The following is a 19,228-nucleotide window of genomic DNA, read 5'->3' as shown; positions in this document are numbered from 1 at the left end:
CTCCCATTTTTCAGTGCAATGTGCACCAGTTTAGGGGTGTTTACAACAGTTGCTTTTATTTGGTTTAGTAAGGTGTAACCAATGGTAACATGAAGCAGTGCATGGTCTGTTTTGGCCACGGCAGTGGAACATAAATGATGAAATTAAAGGGGTATGATTGCAGTAAATATTACTGGAATGGAAATAGAAGTTGGAGCAATTACTGTGAAATGAAATTAAACCCGAAACAGAAAAAGTCCTGTAGCATAATGGCAAAAAATACTTCCATCAAGTGACCCTGCTCCTCCACAGCCCCTGTGCATCTCTTGCAGTGCTTGCACCTTGCTTGAAAAATGTTGTTTACACCCCAAAGCACTTTGTAAGAAAAAATGTCTTGGTCCATTGCTGAGTTAAACAATGCCAGGAATAGCGTACAGGAATTTTTAGCAGTGGGCCAGGGGTAGATAAAAGATGCTGCAGGTGATAGAGAGGGCCCGGAGGAATGTGGGTGGAGACAAAACCTCCGCCTGACCTGGAGCTGGCTGTGGCACTCCAGGGAAGGGAGGTGACAAATGGCCCCTCTTCTCCCTGGACACTCACAGATGCTGTTCTTCCCTGCTGGATCCAAGCCCTGGCACGTCAGAAAGTGGAGTCATCGCTGAGGGAGAGCAGTGTCAGCTCCTGCCTGGGTTTTCCCTGGGAATCTGCCACTCAGGAGGGGGCCAGAGTTGATCTGTAGAGACCTGAGGAAGGCACTGGTCCCCTAAAGGAATCCTTGGACCAAAAGTTGCCTGTGGGTGCAAATCTGAGAGCAAATACCCTATTGCTGATGGAGCACACTTTGGGGGGATTATCACTTCCTAATAACAATGCCTGAAGAAATGGGTTCATGTCTCATCATGCTAAGGGTATTTATAAACATGTTTAAAAAGCAGAAGGGGAAGTAGCAGGCAAGTTTGCTTCCAGAACACAAGTCAAGTGTGTATTATTAAGCCTAAATAGCCTGGATTAATCAAATGTCATGCTGGCACTTCTAATAATGGCTTTACATTGCAAATTCCATTACCTGGCTTTACCAGCCAGGAGAGAAGCTACAGAAGATCAATTAAACAAACAGGAAATTACCTTTTTTCTTTATAGTCCATGACTTTTAGCACTTAAAATGGTGCCAAGATCCTGAAAATTAAACAGGCATTTGCATAAGATTAAGACTCACTCACTTTCCTCCTAAGTCACTGTGGCTTGTTTAGGACCCCAGAGTTATCTCATGTCTGCTGGAGAGGCTGGGAGCAAATTAAAAATGACTTAATGTGTCAGAGAGGATCCCAACATTTCAACAGGGCCCTGCCATTAATAAATGCACCTGCAGCATCCCAGAGATTAATGAGCAAGCTCTCAGCAGAATTAATGGAAGTAGCTCTTTAGAGGAGGGGTATGGAGGGGTGGAAGGAGGCACAAATTTCCTTTAGGGGCAGTTCTAGAGAACAGGCACAGAAAGTGGGAAGGCAGGAGATGTGGGGGTGAGGGGATGAGGGCAGAGATCTTTATCCAGTCCAAATGAGAACTCACTTTTGGCTCGGGTGAAGAACTATGAGCAACCTCACTAGAAAAAGAAAAAACCAAACCCATATCATTCCTCATTTTGGTACATGAAATGAATATACTTTAAAAAAACCCCAAACCAACCAACCAAAAGCACCCAAACAGGATTTGGCAGTTAATTCCTCTGTCATTAAAGGATGCCCAAACATGTGAGGCAAACCCAGCCTCTGAGGGTGATTTAATGCTGAAATGAACCCAGAGACCTTTGATAACTGCACAAGCAATTTACTGAAAGTGTTCCTTCTAATTCTGATGGCTGCCAGTCTTCACTGAAGGAAAAGAGGTTCAAGAAGCCCCCAAATACAGATTTTTTATACACATATGGCTATATAATAGCTATAAAAGTGGGAGATTAAGAGTTTGTTGCTGCTGGGGTTTGGTTTGTTTGTATTCTGCGTTTGCCATCCAGAGCTGAAAATGCATTCCAGGGGAATCTAAAAATGCTCATATTTGGAAATATTCAATTAAGTCATTCTAGTTAACAGCTAATCTGCCTTTAAATTAATGATATGTAGGCACAACCTTTATGCCATCTTAATATGCTTTTGTCCTAGCATCTCCTTGGTTTTATTAAAATTTTAATAACTTCTCAAGAAGGAGAATTATGTCTGATATTGACTAAGTTATGGCTAAATTAGAAGCTGGCGAGTCCGGAACCTGACAGTTCATTTAATTCACAGTTCCAGACCTGATGGTCATAGACTGCCTGTACTGTCTTTAAAAGTTATAATCTCTTTTTGGGCTGGAATCTCTGTCTGCAGTAGATTTTGAGAATAGCAGCAAATTAGGGCTCTTATCTCTGTTCCATTATCCAGCCTCAGGCACACACTGCTTTGGGATGCAGGGATGAAGATCTCTCTACCCATGGCAAAACCAGTGCCAGGAGAAGGAACAAACTATTGGATCCCCATGGAAAAGGAGGGGGAGAGAGGTGGGGCTGCAGCAGGGATGGAGCTGGGAAATAGAGCAGTGGTGGTGTGGCTGAGTGATGGAAACTTAAGGGAAAAAGTGAAGGGGACGGGGTGAGAGTGAAATGAAAAGAACAGAAGGATGGCCTGAGCTAAAAACCAAGGCGAGGAACAGAACAGCTGAACAAGGGTTTGAGAGGGGAGGTTGTGGAAGTTGTTATCACTCCAGGGCTTTTAAGGAAAGGAGCCTCAATTTTATGCAAGAATAAAGAATAAAATGTAAGACTCAAAGTAATATTGGTTGGGATGGGCTGGAAAGGGAATAAAGTGATTTAGGAAGGAAAATATTGGCAAGGAAAGTAAATATTGGCGCAGGGTAAAAGAACAGAGGTGGAGAGTGAATAAAAGGAGGGATGAGAAACAAACTGGTGCACAGAAGGAAACCAAATGGCTTTTTTGGGAACAGGGACCACGGCAGAAAGGAATGAGGGCACCAAGGGAAAGGAAACAAAACACCACAGATTTAGTTCTTAGTTTGTCAGAGACTGAACCAGGAGGGATGGGGGGAAGGAAGCCCAGAGGAGAGGTCTGAGGGGACCCTGAGCTCAGCCTCACCAGTCCTGGGGATGTTCAGAGCAGGGCAGAGGAGCCTGTGGCAGCTCCAAATTCCTGCAAGCACTTGGCTGCCTAACTCTAACCCTGCCCAACATCTTCCAGGTGGACACTGTGCAATTGGACACTGCCCAGAACACCATTACCCAAATTCACTGTATTTCCATAACAACACCTGCACTATGGCTAGGACTGAAAAAAATTGTAAAAGCCCTTCAATCCTTGTGGCTAAAGTGTTGCTATTTAATATTCCCCAGTTTTCTTGCTGCACTTCCCCCGTGTCTAGAGCAGGGAGTGAGGAGCAGGCAAGGGTTGTGTGACAGCTTTAGCACATTGCAAAAGTTACCCATTTAATCGATGTTTGTGTGACCTTTGCAGGGGAAGGCAGAAGCCACAAGAGTAACACCGGCTGTCACAAGCCTTACCCCTTCCCTCCTTCCCAGCAGGGAGCTGGCACCTGCACTCAGCTTGAGAAGGCGGGGCAGGAAAGAGAGCTGGCAGGGGTAGCAGCCTCCCTGCAGAAGGACACATGCCAGCCACAGGGACATCATCAACCTGCCAGGGCAAGAAGGAACGGCCTCAGGCTGGGCCAGGGGAGGCTCAGGCTGGACGCCAGCAGGAATTTCCCCATGGAAAGGGTGGTCAGGCCTTGGCAGGGGCTGCCCAGGGAGGTTGGCACTGGAGGTGGCACTCAGTGCTCTGGGCTGGGGACAAGGTGGGCATCGGGCACAGCAGGGACTGGATGGTCTGGGAGGGCTTTCTCCTCCTGCAGGTTGCCCTCCTGCCTTTCAGCCCCAGGAGGGATGCTCCTGGCCCTGCACACCCCCCTGGACCCGACCCAGTGCTGCCAGCTCATTTTCTGTCCAGCCCAAATTCAGAATAGGTCAAAGAAGAGAACTAATTCCTGTTTAACAAGCTGTCAGCTTCCACCTTCATTAGTGACAGAGAGCTCACAGCCATCAAAAGCCCAAAGAAATTCTGTCAGTCACCTCCTGGGGCAGTCAGAGTTTCTTCAGGAGATGGCAGCTGTGTTTCTGGGCCACCCTGACACATTGTCACCTTGCTCACAAGAGCAGCAGCATTGCAGGAGGACCTGGAACCTTCCCTGGATGCCCATATTCCCATTTATCTGGGAATAAATTGTGTTCTCAGTTAGTGGGAGCTTTCTGGAACCTTCTCTTTCAACAAAGTTTAGCCTCTGCTTTTGAACAATTCTTTTTCATACATATACTTTGAACAAAACATTCATTCCTGCGGGAACTCACACCTTCTGATCCACGAATCAATCTGATTACACAGAAGCTCCTTCTTGTTTAAAACACCCCTGTGCTCACACAGCTCACAGCTCCGACATCATACCCTACTTACACACCTTACTTACTGATCCATTCTACCTACTCATGCATTTCACTCGCTTATCTTATACTACTTATACAGACACGTACCACAATACTTATGCGTTTTTTACTTGTACTTTTTACAGCTTCTACATACCACAGTACTTACACACTGTACCTACTCTTACAGACTGCTCTACCTATACATTTTACAACCTTCACATAACACAGTCCATACACATTTTGCAACTGCTGTGCACGAGACCTCACAGTGCTGGATTGGTTTCTCTGTTCTGTCCATGAGCTCCACACACACTTTTCTGATAATAGCATTGGTTTTAATGCAGTGCAGCACAGTCCCTTTTATCTGTTCCTTGCTGCCTTGGTATTTAGTTTTTCAGCCTCTCCTTTCCCAATTCTTTCCCAGTTCAGCACAGTTTACCTTTCAGTCCTTGATGAATTCCTGAGGGCTCTAACAGGTGGGGCTCCTGATGCAGGCAAGCAGCATCGAGATGATGGCAGCAACAAAACCCATCCAGTGCTCAGCAGCCAAGTTAGTCCAGGAAATCCAAACAACAAGAGAGCAAAGGCCAGGGAGCAGAAATAAACCTGTCCCACCTCTCCCCCTGAACCTTCAGACTGGAGCTGAAACCCCTCTTGGGGCTGATGTGCTGCAGCTGAAGGTGGAAAGGCCAGGTGAGGCTGGTGAGGGTAATTCCAGCCTAGTCCCAGTGTGAGGGCTTTGGTAAAACTACCCAAAAATGGTTTGTGTGGGGCACACTATCAAGGTTCAAATACTTTACAAAACATTCCCTCTCCTTTTTGGATGGAATTCCTACTTTTTAAACACATTTTTCTACTGATGGAAGTTTCAGTAGTACCAAATTGAGGATATGGTGAAAAATGTTAACAGAGTTCCACTCCACATATTTCAGTTTGAATGCATCCACTAAATCCTGCCCTGTGATAGCTTTTCCTGGGAAATCCACAGTATATTTATGGTGTGTGCCATTTTGTGGATACATATGTTGCAGTATCTTTATCAGCTCTGTGGTGTTTGCGTTAAATTTCACTGGAGCTACCAGCACCTCTGGGAAAATAAAGGGTCACCCAATTAAAAAAAGACAGGGGCAAGTTTCAGATGGGGAGCTCAGCAGGTGTGGATACAAATACTGCTGCTAGCAAGAATTTTTCTCGCTTCTTTCCAGTCCCATGGGATACTTTTCTCTCTCACAGAAGTTTTCAGCAGAGTTCTATAAGCCATGAACACCTGCGACTGTGCAGAGCTTTTTTTATGGCACAGTAGAAAAATATTTTGACAATGGATGTTTTAGGATTTTAGCCAATCACCCCCAAGGGGGGGCTGATCCTCTGTCCAATTAGACTATGAAGAAAAAAGTCTATAAAGGAGTTTGTAAAATAATTAAATAAATCAATCTTGCTGCACAATTCCTGCCTGCTGGATGTTCTCTCCTCCCTACCACTGCGGGATACCCTAATAAGCAGGAGATAAAAATCTTGTTTTTCTGAGTGGATTAGCCCAGGAAGCTGGGCCCTGGCTGCTATGATTGGGTCAGAAAAGGGGATCTGTCAGAAAATACAGAGTGATTTTGCCCAGAGAACCTTTTCTACACCTGAGTGAAAGCTGCAGCACTCAGCGCAGGGAGTATCTCAGCTCCTCAGGGTTTATTAGGCAGCATCCTCCTGCTGCCTTAGTGTCTCACTGGCTGCATATTTACTCACCTGGCTGGATAAGGATTGCATCACTTGCATTTGCAAAACGCTCCTTTTATTTTTCTCCAGGAGAGTTATCAGCCCTGACAAGACTTTCCAGCTTTGCCTGGCTTCATAGTGGGGAAAAGCCCACCTCAGCATTTCCTGCCTCCTTTGCATTTTCAACAGCACTGCTGGGGAGGGGGTGCATGAAAACCTCCATCAGACTGGGGTGTGAATCTGAGTAACTCACAATATTTAGATGTAAGCAGTCCCAAGGCTATGGAGAAGAGTGGAAATTAAGCCTTATAAAACCCCTGATGTTTTGCTCCTTTAACATAATACCTTTTATTTTGGTTGTTGTGTTCCTTTTATTTTTTACTTAATGGGGGCCCTATTTACTTTTTGTAAGTCTACTACTTTAAGATAAAGTTATATAATATAGCCCATGCTTCATAAATCCAAATGCTGGAACATGAAAATAGTTTTTAGAACAACATGAAGGAAGATCTGTCTTTTTTATGCGTACCAAAGGCACCACAGTGACGTTTTTAGGTGATGCACCATAAGTTTGCCTGTGCAGCAGACTCCAGGGAAATTATGATAACAATAAAGCACGTATTTCAAGAAAGATTTTTAAGATTTTTAAAACCGTGTTGCGAAAAAGAGAGAGAGTAATTGTATAATTAATGCTTCACTTTGGGTTTTGGGTGGGGCTCTTTCCAGAGGACTTCAACTCAGGCTCGTATGGGAGCGATTTGCCAGAGACAGATTATTCTGGGAACATTTTATAGCACAGAACCACCTTTTTGTGGGATAATCAGGCAGGCAGAGATCTACACAGAGAAAACTGCCCTTGCCCCTGGTTGCTGGAAATTGTCCCTGTAATTACTTGCAGGCACAGAGGCTGAGCCTGAAAACTGGGGCCTTAATGCCTTCAATAATTCTTGCAAATGGGATTGGGTAGTTTGCAAGTCGTAAAGGCATCCTAAAATCCGAGGCATTTCCTATATCCACGTGGACATTGGTCAGGATGGGCGAGCTTGGGGTGTAAAAGAGGGTTCAGCAGTAAAGAGGCAAAAGGGCTTTTTGCTGTTTGCATCAGCACTGGGCACCCACGGCACTGAGCTGTGGCAGTACCGGTGACATCAGTGAGCATTGCTGGAGTCTGAACATTCCCTGGGGAGCCCGCGGAGCTTCCCCGGCACTCCTGGCAGCCCTAAATGGGGCGTTCCACACCCTCAGGGCAGGGGATTCACTAGCAGGCTGCACTCGACACTCTTGGAGGTCTTTTCTTATGGATTCGGTGGGAAACGTAAATTCCCTTCCAACCCAAACCACTCTGGGAGTCTATGAATAGGAAAATGAAAAGGAAGAGGGAAAAAGAGAAAGAGAAGGTGTCCCTGCCCGTGGCAGGGGATTGGATGAGCTTTAAGGTCCTTCCCACCCAGACCGTTCCATGATTCCATGGAGTGTGCATTATTTCAGCCAGAACCCCCCTTCCCAAACCGTGGGGCTCTGTCCCAGAAAAGGTCCCCGGCTGTTCATGGGATCACTGAGGCTGGAGGGGACTCAGGAGCTCAGGATAATTCTGACTGTCACTTTGCAGCAGGTTGGAGCTTCAGTGTGATCCTCAGGATCAGGTTTTCACCAAAACCTGTTCTATTTTTATGAACCTCTTCTGTTGGGTGCTGTAATCACCTCCCCATGGAGCAGAGCTCGTCCCTCTGCCTGTCTTTCCACCTCCCAGTGGAGCTCCTCAGTGACTTCCAGTGCTCAAAAAGGAACAGAAAGCAGAGCGTGCAGTGCTGTGCAGGGCAGGGGCCGCAGCAGGGCTGGGCTGGGTCCCAGCCTCGGCAGCACAGGGCACACTTTGCACAAGGGGCGCTTTGCTGGCTGAGGAAATCTGCGATTAATCACCACCAAGCCTCAATAATGCAAAGGAGGCACTTCCATAACAGAAGTCCCCACATGAAGAAAAACTTTATTTCTTTAAAGAAGAATAAATCTTTAAGCAATTTAATCTTTAAAACCCCATTGCTGCTTGCAGATGATTTAGATATAAGGAACATCTCCAGCACATGCATGATTCAAATACGCTTTTCAAATAAAGTCCTTTGATGAAATAAGGGAATTAAACATGAAACCCAACATCTCCCAATTGCCAAAGAGTCCTTGGTGTGATGGCTGGTCAGCTGAGCAGCAGAGAGCTGACAGCTCCATCACTCAATTCATTATCCAAATGTTGCAGAACACGAGATGGTTTTATTAAAGCAGCGATGTCTAAGAGTTGTTAAGAAAACCTGCAGAAAATGTTCCCTAAAAGCAAAAAAGAAAACACCAGAAATGTGTTTGGCACTCTGGATGGAGCCATACAGCCTCCAGCTGAGCTGCACTGCTTTTCATCCTAGTGCCACAATATAATTTCATGTGCTAAGGAAAAAACCAGTCTCACTGCTAGAACATCAAAGCAAGCCCAAACAATGCTGTGTTTTAAATAAAAGGACAAACCATTGGTTCCCCCATGTCCTTTTCCTCCTTGCTGGAAGGCTACATCAGCAATATTCCAAAGGTGTGAAATGCGGAAAGCAATTTTTATTTTCTCTTCTGCAAATTCCACTGGTTTTCGGATGCTTCTCACCTCTCCATTTGCAGTGGGACAAAAAAGAGGGAGAAAATGAATTAATTTATGTTTGCACTGCTATTGTACAGCCCTCCTGATTTTTAATGTTTAGTTTGACGAATGTCATGGGGAAGGTTGCATAAAGGTCATGTCACAATTTCCCAAGTTCATCTGGGTTTAGGCAGGGCATGTGGCAACATTCATTCACGGGCAGGAGCAGCATGAAATTCATTTTTACATCCTGGTGTAAAAAATGCACAACAACCTTCAGACTAAAAATATTTGTGGAAATTACATGGGGCTTTCAGAGAGACAGATTCATTTCTTTCTTTCTTTATTTCTATATTTAGATTTCCAAAATAATGCCTTGGACAAGGAAGCTGTCCATCAGGTCATTTTCACCAGCCATTTTACAAATCACACCTTGTGATTTACCCTTTCCACTGATGTTCCAGGGAGCTGGGGATTCTCGACAGCGTTCCTGGGCACCTTTTCCCAAAAGCTTGTCCAGCAGCGTTTGCTGCCTCCGAGTCCTGTGCCAATTCCTGCACTAATGAGAAGCTGCATTTGCTTTTAGCAGCTCGGCTGCTTTGCTTTTCTGCTGGTTTTTCCCCCCAGACTTGTCCAATCCGTGCCATCTGGGCTCCTTCGCTGTTCAGAAGGGGCCTCGTTGCCACAAAAGGAGGTTTTAGAGATCTCCACCCCTTTGAAAAGGTCCCAGTCATGCTCCAGGAGATCACCAGAAAACACCTGCACAAATAAACACTTGATTGAGGCACCAGGAGTTTGTCAGTCAGAAACTTTTTGATGATCTTTTTAATTTTCTCCTGCTCTTCATTTCTTGCCAGTTCTCACACATTGATCAAAATGTGTTAAGGACCAGCAGCAATTTCTTATATTAATAAGCTAACTCCACTCCCTGCTGCAGCTTTATTGAACAAAAATGAGTTCTAAATGCCTAATAATGTCTTTTTACTGCCTTGTCTAGAATTCAAACCTTCAGTCCACCTCTGCTCCCACTTTTGGGGAAGGAATTTTCCCTGACATCCAGCCTATCCCTCTGCAGAGCCCTCCTGCCCTCCAGCAGATCCACACTCCCATCCAGCTGCTGTCATCTGTGAATTACAGGGTGCCCTCACTTCCCTTCTCTGGAACAATGTAGTATTTCAGTGATGGCATTTGCTACAGTGGATATGAAGGCAAAGGTTTGTCTCAGGAAATACTCCATACTTTGTGCAAGACAGATGTAATAATCATCAGGGAGCAGAGGAGAATCAGAATGAACTGTTACGAGATACCCACACAGAGAGAGGTGTGAGATTTCACACTCCCATGTTCTAACTCTTTTTACTTAAAAAAGCTTAGCGTTTGTTCTCCTCTCAAGCCCATTTAGCTGGTTTCTATTTAATGGTCCCTTAAATCCCAGGTGGTTTTCTGTACAGGTTTCTCTGAGCAAGAGGCTTTTGATGCTGCACAGAGCTCAAGGTGGCTCCCTTCCACTCAGGAAAAAGAGTGTTTCCAGAATGTTCCTGGGCTAGGAGGGAGTGCTAATCTCCTCTGTGGGGGCTGGGTTTGTAAGAAAAAGGGTTCTAGGGAGGTTTGGAGTCCCCATCCCTGGAGGTGTCCCAGGAAGGCCTGGACGTGGCACTCGGGGCTCTGGGCTGGGGACAAGGTGGGCATCGGGCACGGCTGGGACTCAGTGATCCTGGAGGGGTTTTCCAGCCTCAGTGATCCTGGGATTCTCTGATAATGAAATTAGCACTGCTTCAGCAGCCCTCAGCCTTTTCCAAGCCAGCTGGAACTGCGCTGTAGGAAACAAGGCATTCCCTCTGTTAGTGACCTTCACCTGCTGTCCCTGGTCCCCACCTGCCCCTGGATTTCCCCGGCATTCCTGCTGAGGGCCAGAGCAGGAGTGCTGGGGCCAGCCCAAAGGCCAGGGAGGTTCATGGAAAACCTTTCTACAGCAGATCAAACCACACCTGCAGCCCCAGACAGCTCCAGGGAGAGCTGTGCACTCCCCTCCCACGGCATTCCGGCCAGGGATGGGGCCCTGGGGGCTGCAGGGACCTGTGGGGTGGGTTTGTCATGGGATGTGACAGCCCAGGGCCCTGGCAGCTGCGGCCTCACACCAAGCTTGGGCTGCCACCAAATTTGGTGGTGACACTTCTGAATCCACACATTCCTTCAATCAGCAGCTCATGGAGGAGCGCTGAGAGACAGAGAAGTGGAGAGCTGGAAAGCTTCTTGAGAGGTTGGATGGCCAGTTCTTCCTAATTCTCATGGGAGCCAGATATCCAAAACCTGTTGCCATGGTGGCTTTAAAAATTGAAGATGTTATGATTAAATAAATAAAAACATCAAGTACCAGGATTGGGCGATTTTGTTCAGGCATCTGATTTTACAGCAGGTTCTGGTTGCTCCGGGAAGTGGTTGGACAATTGTACAGAGATGTAAAAGTGTGGCAGGAGCCCACAGCCGAGATCCTGCGGGAGACAAATGCAATGTAGGCAGCGGATGATCCTCAGCTGAGCACAAGCTGCGGGGTAAAACATAAGCTTCAATCAACTCTTGCAAATCATTTGAGCCCGGTGCCGTAAGTGCCTTAAATTAAATCCCCCTCAAGAGCAGCCAATGGCAATCATTAGACATATGTCACGTCGGGAGCCACAATCACCCAAAGAGCCGTGTACACAGCATTCCATTTACATAGGGAATGTATGGCCCTGGGTAATTTTGACCATTTTTCCGTGTTCTGTGTCTCAGAAAACATGGAGTGAGAGCAAGGCTGGTGCTGGCACTGAGAGCACAGAATTCTCTCTGTGCTGTGATACACAAGTGTGCCACGAGCTGCCCTGCCCCACAGGAGCGTCCCCCTCTTGTCTGAGCTCCTGGCCGGCGTTTATTGCTGCTCCAGGATCTCAGGAAGTTTTGGGGCAGGCAGGAGCATCGGAGGATCTACAGTGATCTCTCAGCATGAACAAGCAGCTGGATTTCATGCCCTTACCCCAAAAGTGAGCCCAGCCAGTTGTGCCTGACTGTGGCCCAGCTTTCAGGGTGGATTTGAGTTGCTGGCAGCCTGGTGAGGAGCAGCACTGCTGGATTTGGGGTTTAAAACTGGACCTGGTTTTTAAAAAACAAACAAACACTTCTTACGTGTTAGGGAAAATAACAACCAGAGACGACTCTGTGTTCCCTGTGCTTCCTGCTCAGCTCTGGATTTACTGGAGCCCATGTGATGATGCTAAAAATGTGCGTGTGGGATTGATTTTCAGGGGAAGATTGGCCTCGGTGCCACTTTGAACAGACTTAAAATCCAGTTCCCCGAAAGTATAAACCTGTTGAAATGTGGAATCACAGGATCCTGGAATACCCTGAGTGGGAAATCTGACACACACACAGAGGAAAACTGAGCAAGGAAAAACATCAAGTGTCTCCTTCAGCTGAATTTTTGATTTTCTTTTGAAATTTAAGTTGTTCAGTCAGGAGATTGGTGGTAACACATTGGCCATCATTTCTTTCATCAATTATGGAAATGCTTAATTGAATTGAAGCCATCTTTACGCACTGGACTAATTACAGTTGCCTCTTCATGGCAAAGTTATTTCATGGGCTTCTGATGGAAATTTCTTTCTTACAATGAAGCTATGAGGCTAAAAATACTAAAGCTAAATCCAGTTTTTCAGATAATTGTCTTTTTCTTTATTTAATTTTTGAATTAATTGTTTAAATACAGTTTTAACCCCTGGGTAAAATTATCCAGGAGCAAATTTTCCTGCCATTTTTTCCCAAAGTACATATCTAACTTCCCTATCAATAAGTGCAATAATTACAACTAAGAATACCTCAAACACAATAAATGTAATAACTGTAATTACCATCCTTAATTAGCGTCAATACTTCCTGATGAAGCTGCTCCCAGTGAAGCTGTTGCAGTGGAATGTCTCGATCTGAGTGTGATTCCTCAGGAAGGACATTGCTGTGCACACACAAGGTGCAAATGTCAAACATTTCGTGGTTGGGATTCATCTGCATATAACATTGCTGCCTCAGGCATCCCCAAATTTGCCTGCACACCATGAAAGTGTCTCTGCTAAAAGATCCCCCCTTTTTACAGCTCTCCTGAGTGATTTGAGCAGGAGCCTCTCAAGGCCGTGGCACAGGGTGCCCAGAGCTGCCCCTGGATCCGTGGCAGTGCCCAAGGCCAGGCTGGACATTGGGGCTTGGAGCACCCTGGGATAGTGGAAGGTGTCCCTGCCCATGGCAGGGGGTGGGATGGGATGAACTGGGTCCCTGCAACCCAAACCAGTCTGGGATTCTCTAAGTTCTTTTTGAGGGAAGCACTACAAGAAGGAAGTGTTCCCAGAGTTGTTTGGGTTCCCACTCCATATTTCTCTTGGAGGTGTATAATTTAGCACTTGATGGAAAGTTGTCATCAGGTGCAGCCATGTTTTGTTTACACTTGGTGCTTTAATATTTGCAAATGTAGACAGTGAATAAGGCATTTTTCAGACTCAAATGGCCCTCGGTAGACTGAGGAATAGAAATGTTCCAGATTGATAATTACCAAGAAAGCTTTAAACTGCAGGCACCTCCAGTAAGTGTCTTTTCAAGATCATTACTATGAGGAAATGTGGCAGCTCAAAGCACAGGTGCTGATTAAACATTACTCGTAAGAGTGGATCTGTGGCAAAATCTGCACCCCCCGCCCTTAAGAGCATCATCTCAGATGAGCTCCTCAGATATTACACTTCCCAGGACTGAAAATGTACCTTGGTTTTCTTAAAGCCAGCTGCTGCTGAGGCTGCAAGATAAATAATGCCCTGCTTAGGAAAATGGCAGCCCATTTTCTCTGTGCTCCTTCCTGATACCTGAGGATTTAAGGATGAAACTGCATGAATGCCAGTTAGAGGGAGGCAGAACAATGCAGCAGCATGGGACAATATGCTGCTGTAAGGTTCAAAGGAAATCCTGAGCAAAACCTGCAAGTTTCCCCATGCCCCCCAAACTATGGAGTGCCCCACCCCAAATATGTGTCTGGACCTTCAGGACAACCAAACCCACGGATCCAGTGGGAAACCTGGTAACATTTGGGTTTATATCCTCCCTCTGTGCCAAGAGAAGCTAAAGGGGGGGGATTTATTTCTTATACTGAAAATCAATCAAATCACTTATGTCTCTTTGCAGTTTTTATTTTTAAACTTCAGGTTTATCCCTCCTTAATGCCAGGCCTGGCATGATCTGGGGAGAAGGAAGGGTGGGGACAATCAAAGTCCTCTCCAGTTTAGCTGAATGATTTTACGCCTTTTCTCCAGTGTGAGAGGAGGAACTCCAGCCTCAGAGAAATCTGCCATCATCAATTGTTGCATTTGGGATGGAAGGCAAAGCCAAAATTTCCCATGGCCTCGTGCAGAAGGTGTGACAACAGGGGCTGCTGTTGTTTGGGATCCTTAATGTTTTAACTCTCGATCAGGACACGATTTTTTGCACAGTTCAAGGTGCAAAGTGTGCCCAGCAGTCTCCAAATGGGGGACCTGCTGCAGCTCTGGAGCTTCCAGGCATCCCCGTGTCCATCATTCCTGGCTGGACAGGCACCTCTGCCTTCAGGGCACCTGCAGCCGCTGCAATTGCAAAGAGAACAGCCCAAGACTAAAGTCAGAGCTTGAAACGTCTCCCTGCCAACCTCAACCTCCGTCCAGCACCTCCTCGCTGGAAGGGATGTACTTTGGGACAGTCTGTGATCTGATTTTATCCATGCTTTTTCAGGATAAACTCGGATTTCTTCAGCTTTAATAAAGACCTTATGTTCCTAAGCATCTTAGAGATAATAGTGCTTAATGGGCACTCAAGAAAAGACAGACTGTGTCATTTTTAAAGATATAACCCTGACATTTATGCACAAAAACGCTGTTTGCTAAATAGCGCTCATTTCAAAGCATTGTCTTGGATTTTGAAATGTCTTTCTATTCCTGGCTAACAGCTGGAGAAAAATGGCTCATCCTGAAGCAGTTCCATTGCAAATGAAACTCACAACTGCTCTGCAGTGGGGCCATCTTCTCTCCCCTCGGGGCTCCTCTCTGGAGTAACTTTCCAGGGCTCAGTCGAGTGAATGTTTCTGTTTCCAGGGGTCATCTGCTGTCAGAGTGCAGAAAACCCTGCATGTATTGCTGCTTTCTGTGAGTGTCACCTCTTGCAGCAAAGCACAGTGCAAAGCACTTTTCGCACAGATATCCTCCTGGTTAAACCGGGTGCCTGTGTAAAATCAGGCGGCAAAACCCCTCAGAGTTCTATTGTCCTTGCTGTTGTTTTAGATGGGGGCTCTAAAGCTTCGTTTGGTTTGAGCTTTCCTCAAGCGTAAGGTACAATCTGCCAAAAATTCTCACTATATTTGTAAGCAATTGAATGCATTTGATAAATGGACTCAGATAAAAGCAGTAAATAAAAATTCCACCAATGCCTGCAGCTCAGTGCCATCAGTCTGTCAGTCTTCATCCCACCTGCTTGCTGTCCACTCTCCTCCTCTGCTTTTTATTTCTGTCAAATTCTTTTCCCCTTCCTTTACTCCTCAATATAAGCACTGATTTTTTTCCTGATTGTCCCTTCCCCTCTGCTTTCCCGTTGCCTCTCCATTTCCAGCAGCACCCTGTAGCCCTGCCCATGATCAGCAATTAACGTGTCAGGATGTCTGGGAAATCCTCTGACTCAGACACTGAGGGAAAGCAGATCTGTAAAGCAGGGCTCTGAAAGATTTAAAAGGACTCGGGAAAGTAAGTTTCTTTGCCAGTGGGACTATTTAAGTTGTTACAGCATGGTGGGAGGAATGCTCAGCCGTGAGGGAATTTGATCAAACCCTGCTGGAATCGGGAGAAGTGTTTGGAACAGCCCACAAGTCATGACATAGTGCAGGCAAAAGGAAATATAAAAAACAAAGGAGCAAGGACACAGTTTTAAAACTTTTACCAAATTGAGAGCTTGCACCTCGAAAACGACACTTTAGTTCCTGCCTGGTGTTGCAAGAGATACCTAAATCAGGTCAACCAGATTTTTTTCCTGTTAGTAAAAAGGAAAAAGGTCATCAGTTAGAAATTCTGTAACATGAATCATGCCAATTGTGCCTTTGGGAAATATCTCCACTCACAAGCTGAAGTGAAATAATTCCCATTGGAAAAGGCAGATCCTTCTATCTTAATAAGCTCAACTTCTTCTACCTATACATACACACAAGTATTTTTATCCCTCTGCTTTCCAAAGGATCAAATCAGGGCTGAATGCACCTTTCTGGAGTGCAGATGATTATAAAAAGCTGCCCTGGCTCTCACAGGGGCTGTTTTGGGTGGAGAAATGCTGTACCATTTTTACTGAGCCCTTTTTTTCTGTCCTCTGTGCTGGGTGACGGGTTCAGACCCCTCGTGAGGGGTTGCAGCCCTCGGGCAGCTGCAGAGCCCACATGTGTCTGAGGCCAAAGTGGGATTTGTAGCAGTTTCATCACTGGTTGTTAAGCACCAGCCATGCTGCATGAAAAGGGCAGAAAGGCCGAGTCCTCCTGAGAGTTCAGCAAAAAATCAAGCAAATTTTGAGCAGCCTTGTTACAGCTGGGAGCAAAACCTTCACAAAAGCAGCTGGAGTAAAACCAGATCTGGAACACGGAGCTGGATGTTGGATAGGCAGCTGGGAACAGAGGAGATACCCAGCTTGTCAAATAGGCAGTGACCTTGCTATAAACAAGCCTAGTCTTCTTTAAAAAATCCCATTTGCTGAGTTTGACACTTGGGGCTCATCCCCTCCCTTGGTCAGGGTTTGAGTCCTGAGCCTGTCCCAGGTTTCAGCTCCTCACAGCCACAGAAAGGAGAATTAAACCATCAACCCTGAGTCAGAGGTGATTGAGAATTAAACCACCACCCCAACCCCAGAGCCAGCCCTGCATTTATTACATTTGAAAAATTATTCTGTTTGGCTGAACATTTCTTAAAGTCTTGCAAAGCTTTTGGTCTACAGAGACAGGGAGCAAATAGCTGCAGACATGGGGTGAGGGAGGCAGAAATCCAGGCGGGTTCCAGAGCGGGGTATTCGCCTTTCCGTGCTCAGCGTCTTTTCTTCGAGATTCTGATGGCTGAGAACAAGAAGGGGAAAGGGCAGGAAGGGCAAGGGCAGGGGCTGGGAGTTGTGTTTGAGTGCAGCCTAAAAGCAGGAGTGCACAGGTGGGTGCTGAGTCACAGAGGGGGAGTGATCCCGGAGCTGGCAGAGCCAGGGCATGGCAGCGACATCTGGCAGGATGGAGCACCGAGGCGGAGAGCTGGGGGCAGGCTGGCCAGGACCCAGGCTGGCCAAGGCAGGCATGATGGATGCCAAGGTAGGGCCAGGGGCTTGGAGAGGGCGGGAAGAGGCTGGAACAGAGCACGACGCATGGAAGGCTTCCAAAGCAGCTTTTGAACAGATTGGAGAGGGAATGGCGGTGGGAACGTGGCTCCCAGCTCCACTGTGTGTAAAATGAGGATGATAATAGCTCCTCACTCCGAGGGCTGCTGCAGGCTCAGCCCACCCGTGCACGGAATGCTGATGGGCTCAGGGTGGGTTCTGCCAGCCAAACACGGCCCCAGTTCCATGAGAACCTCGGGGAGCAAACCCACTGCAGGATGGGCAAATGCGAACTGCACTTGCTGCTTGTGACAGGAGTGGGGCTGTTCCCCGTTCTTCCTGAGAAACTCTTAATGCACATCCACATCACAGAGCCGTGTATGGGTCTGTCTAAATGAGAGGCAACAGCCAACTTCTGGATAAGCTTTCACTGCCAGAGAGGTAATTTTTCAAAGGAAGATGCTGCTAAACTGTGAGCAGTAACTTCTTTAATTCTCCTCTGGGGAGATGAGTGTGCTGAGTGCACAGGCACTGGCTCCCAGCTGGACACCAAGTGGCACAGGAGAATCTGTCCTTTGCTAAGAGATAAGGATAGGAAAACTTGCTTGGAGGGGGTTCCCAGCAGTAGGTGCTTTCGGTCCGAGTGGGACTCTGTCAGACGGAATTACCTGGAGGAAATAATCTTCCTCAGCACTCTTTTGCTGCGCCCTGCTCCTTTTTGAGCCTTCAGCCCCCACTGAGGGTGTGTGCTCCAGGCCCTCATGGGATCCATACCCCTCTCAAAGAGCCCAAGGGCAAACCGTGTGTCAGTTTGGCTTTATGAACCCCCTACATTAACCTGGCACCACCACCAGCTTCTCTTCGGGGAATGCAGCAGCACAGAGCTCACCATCATCAGGATTTTAGCTCTCCTTTCCCTTCAGTGACTGACAGGTGGCTTTTAATGAGCTCTCGTGGACCTCCCAGGGTTCACCGTGGAAAGGAGGCGAGGCTTCTCCGAGCAGGAATCCCTGCAGGAAATGGATGTTCAGATGTTTCTGGAAGCCCTGCTAGCACATCCCTTGCCTGTCGTGGCCCTGGGCTGCCTTTGGGACCTGTCGGTGGCTCCCAGCTCAAGGATGGAGCAGCATCCCACAGTCCCTGTGCTTCCACATCGCTTCTTCCATGTGTTATCCCGTGTCCCAGCAGCTCCCCAGCTGCACAGCTGACTCTCAGCCTGGGAAAATTCCTCCTTTGAGCCAGCACAGGAAATCTGGGCATCAGCCATGTAGAAACAGGGGTTTATCCTCAGCTAGAAAGAGTCATAAACTGTAATATCCCCCTCTGGGAATGGATTCAGCCCTGACCTTTACTGAAACTCCCTCAGTCCCTGCTGACCCCTTGCAATGGAAATATTTGCTTGCCTGGGAGGGCTGGAGGAGCTTTTCCAGGTGTGCCTGCTGAAGTGTGCTCTGTAGTTGTGACATTTTCCTTGCTGTGGGGCGTGTTTGTGCTCAGAGAGTGAATGGAGCTGATGCTTTGCCCCGTGTGCCACTTTGACTCACTCACGTGGCGCAGCCCCCTTTGGCAGAGCAGCTGCACCCAGGCTGTCATTCCCTCTTACCTTCCATGGCTGGATTCCAAGGAGGGGCAGATAAGGGTTTTCTCCTTCATCCTTGAAGAAATCACGTTGCAAATGAAGTGCTGCAAGTGAGAAGTCAGGTCTGCCACTGACCAGGACTCAGCAGCCTTCAGTTTGCTGTGGAGGATTCACTCTCCGACTGAGGGAGGAGGGAACTGAAAGAGAGGACTCAAAAATTTACAGTTTTTCTCACCTAAGTGCTACCAGCAGCCCAACATGAAAGCCAGTGCTCGTTTTTATGCTCAGCAGTAACAGCTTCATTCCTGGAACATATTTATATCTTGAGTTAACACTGATTTCTCCTCCCTCCCTCCCTCCCTCCCTCCCTCCCTCCCTCCCTCCCTCCCTCCTCCCTCCTTGCCTTGCCTTGCCTTGCCTTGCCTTGCCTTGCCTTGCCTTGCCTTGCCTTGCCTTGCCTTCCCTTTTTCCTTTCCTTTCCTTTCCTTTCCTTTCCTTTCCTTTCCTTTCCTTTCCTTTCCTG

At 47.0% G+C, this 19,228-nt stretch overlaps 1 protein-coding gene and 1 long non-coding RNA gene across 4 annotated transcripts in view; one reads left to right on the top strand and one right to left on the bottom strand.

The window, feature by feature from the left end:
- GRIK1 (glutamate ionotropic receptor kainate type subunit 1) overlaps window positions 1-19,228 on the top strand; it is a 109,337-nt gene that overhangs the window by 32,240 nt on the left and 57,869 nt on the right. The window lies entirely within an intron of this gene.
- LOC121669363 lies at window positions 9,000-19,097 on the bottom strand. Its single transcript, XR_006017741.1, has 3 exons — window positions 18,730-19,097; window positions 11,140-11,310; window positions 9,000-9,524 (listed from the first exon to the last, which is right to left on the bottom strand). It is a non-coding gene; the product is annotated as an uncharacterized LOC121669363 (long non-coding RNA).

This window comes from Corvus kubaryi, unplaced genomic scaffold (genome assembly GCF_017639235.1).
Source record: "Corvus kubaryi isolate FWS band 111438036 unplaced genomic scaffold, C.kubaryi_AGA036_p1.0 37391, whole genome shotgun sequence".
Taxonomy (NCBI): domain Eukaryota; kingdom Metazoa; phylum Chordata; class Aves; order Passeriformes; family Corvidae; genus Corvus; species Corvus kubaryi.
Note: the sequence above shows the minus strand (reverse complement) of the source record. Positions and strands in the feature narration are given on the sequence as shown.